The sequence below is a fragment of the Lycium barbarum genome, chromosome 9 (assembly GCF_019175385.1).
Source record: "Lycium barbarum isolate Lr01 chromosome 9, ASM1917538v2, whole genome shotgun sequence".
Lineage (NCBI taxonomy): Eukaryota > Viridiplantae > Streptophyta > Magnoliopsida > Solanales > Solanaceae > Lycium > Lycium barbarum.
In genome coordinates, this window is record NC_083345.1 from 97,671,543 (window position 1) to 97,674,985 (window position 3,443).

At 32.5% G+C, this 3,443-nt stretch overlaps 1 long non-coding RNA gene across 1 annotated transcript; it reads left to right on the plus strand.

Moving 5' to 3' along the window:
- Positions 1-851: 851 nt before the first annotated feature.
- On the plus strand, positions 852-2,795 carry LOC132611295 (uncharacterized). Its single transcript, XR_009571530.1, has 3 exons — positions 852-1,006; positions 1,093-1,192; positions 2,297-2,795. It is a non-coding gene; the product is annotated as an uncharacterized LOC132611295 (long non-coding RNA).
- Positions 2,796-3,443: the final 648 nt, after the last annotated feature.

A 3,443-nucleotide genomic window follows, 5' to 3' on the forward strand; every position in this document is an offset into this window, starting at 1 on the left:
AACCTCATATGTGTTTTTGCTGTTTATAGAACATTTTGACTTTTCACTGATATTTTTGTGTTGGAGCTCCTTGGATATATTAGCGACAGTACTATCCATGTACTGTTACTTTCTTACAATCGTTTATTTATTAGACACATCCTGACAGAGAACTAAGGGTGCAGCTAAGAACATTGGTGTATGGTTTAAGTAATAAGTGATATTGATAAACTTTCTTGACGGTAGCGTTCATTGGAAGTGTTCCGAACCAAATTTTGTCTTTGGGTTTTACTAAAACTGGGAAGGCACTTCAAATAGTCTGAAGACTATATATATATAGGTAAAACCAGATGCCCTAAAGTATTTCTTTTAAGTGCTGAGCAAAGATGTGTAGAAGTGTTTTTTGACAATTGATGCCATTCATAATGGGATATGAAATTATGGGAATCTTCATATCTACTTCGATTTATGATGGATCTGACGTTACTTTGTAACTTAAAAACATGATATGTATACATATCTACATTCAGATTCACAGACACCAATCACCTTTAGAGGTTAATATCATTTTAAATCTCAACTTCAAATAGATTAACCATCATGGTCTCTCTCTCTCTCTCTTTTTTTTTTTTTTTGGTAAATAAAGAATTTTATTACCAAAGTAGGGTATGTACAGCTCAACAAAAGGAAAAAAGAAAGATAGGAAAAATAAGCCAACCAGCAAGAGGACTAGACTACCTGCTCTAGATCCTATTGAACTGTGCTACATAACAAGCTAATTTAGATCACCCATAGTTTTCTATATGATATTTGATAAGTTTCTTACTTTATATTCCTATATATGCTATGTTGGGCCCGTGCTTAACCCGGGCATTCTCTTTCTAGTAGTCACACATATAAGCAAATATTGTACTGTTGTTACTGTAGGAGGATGTAGTGTTGGCTGTGATCAGATTTCTATTGTATCAGCTATCCATTGGTGCCATATAGGAGGCTCCAGAATCACCAAGAACATGCAAGACAACTGGTATATTTATTTTTATTTAGCCAAGTTATAATTTCTTCAAAGCTACTCCTTATTTATTAATGTGGTAAATGCAATTTCAAATTTAGGTATAGAACTGGGAAGATCACCTCATCCACCTGAGCTTCTGAGGAAGACACGACTCAAGGCGAATAATGAGTTTGTGGATCAGAAATCAAAACCACATATGTAAGTGACGTAACTCTTGCTACTTTTATATAGATGTAAGCATTGCTATTTATTTTCTAGATCTGTGTTGAGTTTTTGGCTTAAATCATCCCTCGTGTTTACCCCAAATCTGATCAAGAAAATAAACCATTAAAAATGGGAGCTTTTGACAAATTCATGATCTGAGTTTATTTAATATGCTTCAGTTACATAATTGCTCGTCTAAGTTATAGAATATGTTTGGGAAAGACTTCTTAATAAAAATGCCTAAAGTATTCCCGAAAAAGGGAAGAAAATACTTATGAAGATGGCCAGCCTTCCATTTACTGCTTCTTTTTACCTTTCTGGAAGTTTATTAAATAGTGCTTCTCTGAACAAGGTTATCTTTTTGGTTTAGTTTTGAACATGTTGTACTGTATTGTTGCTTTAACTGGCACTGACAATCTGCTATCTCATGTAAAAAATTTGTCTAAATTTATCATATGATAATAATTAAATTAGTCTACGATGCTACAAAGCATGGCCGAAACGAATGCACAGTGAGTAACTAAAAATCTTTTGCACTATAGTTATCACGTTTCTCTTTTTTCAATGGACTAACCATAAAGAACTATCTGTTATTGTACATGATGTTTACTTAAATTTTTTTAGAACTACAAGTTCTCTGTTTTTCATTTACTTACATACCTTGCTCTGTGCAATGCCTTATATTAGACTTTGATCACTATTGGCAAATTATTTGTTTATTGACATCTCTTTCTTAATAGATGCCTCTTAATGATGTAAAAATCAGAAAGACATGGTAAACTGTTACTAGTTTTTTTCTGAAGAGAAACTGTACCATTCTTTCTATACCATCTTTCAGTTACATAATTGTTTATCCAAGCTATGGTACATGTATTGAAAAATATTAGTAGTATTCTTTTTCTGAAAAGTGTGACAAGTTGATGCCAAACAGGTAATGCATTTCGTATGGAAAAAAAAAAGTTTTGTTACATCAAATAATTGTTTATTTAAGGTATTATTTTTAACAGTTAAGTTTTCTTTGATACCTCCCCGAATATTTCTTGATGGTTTTTCTTTCAAGAATATAATTATAACATTTATCAATTTTGTTGCTTTTAGGATGTCGTCATATCTAAGATTACATCGGTGTCTCAGCCTGAAGATTGATCAAGTGAACCTCCTACAATTGACTTTTCAAAAATTTATTTGGATGAGTGGGTGGGATTAAGAACACGCACCTTTATGGTGTTGGTCTTCAAGCACCTTTCTATGGGCATGTTGGTGAATCCTCCGCTTCGACGTCTTGACTTCAACATCTAGACTTTGATGCTCGAGTGCAATAATCTGTTGGACATCGTTTTCAAGAAATGAAGGAAGAAATGAAGCATGAGATGAGAGGAGATCAGACAAGAAAAAAGGGAAGAAACGCGACAAGTATTGCGTGAAGAATGAGACATGAAGTGCAACAAGAGGTGCAAGAGCAAGTTAATCAGATACTTCAAGCACATTGTTTGGGCATCATAGCTCGCTTAACTTCACCTCCTTCTGGTAGACCTGACATGTCCTTGAATAATGATACAAGTCATATTTAGATCAATTTTAGATTGTTTTATGTTAGACACACTTTGGATCGTTTCTTCGACTCCATGATAGATGAAATTATTTATGAAATAGGTAATGTTTTTTGAATTTATTTTACTGCTTTCAGATTTTTCAAAGCTTTATATTAATATAAATATTAATCATTTGGTTAGTAATATTTACCAACAAAATAACAATCAGTTAATAAATTTCCTGGCGGTTGCTAACAAAAAATATGTTGTTACTAATATTACTAACCAATTACTAACGTAATTTAGAAAACTAAATAACCGTTCTTGCTAACCTTTCGAAAATTGGTTGGTAAATTACCAACATAACATTTCTGTAACTAAAATTGCTAACCAATTACCAATGTATCTTGAAAATTTTACTATCGGACTTGCCGATCAAATTATTATCCATTAGTACAGTTGCTAATGAAATACCAATGACATTTCTTTTTCTTTACTATAGTTACCAACAAATTACCTACACAATGGAATAATGAAGAACCAAATGTACTAACTCCTTTTCTATTAATTAGTAAAGGTACTAACGATATACCAACCGAAAATTGGTTAGTGAATTTACCCACCGAAATTTCGGGGCCAAGCTTCAAAAATTACCAACAACATCTTCGGGTGTTTACCAACCAATTTGTAGTTGGTAATTTTACTAACAAATT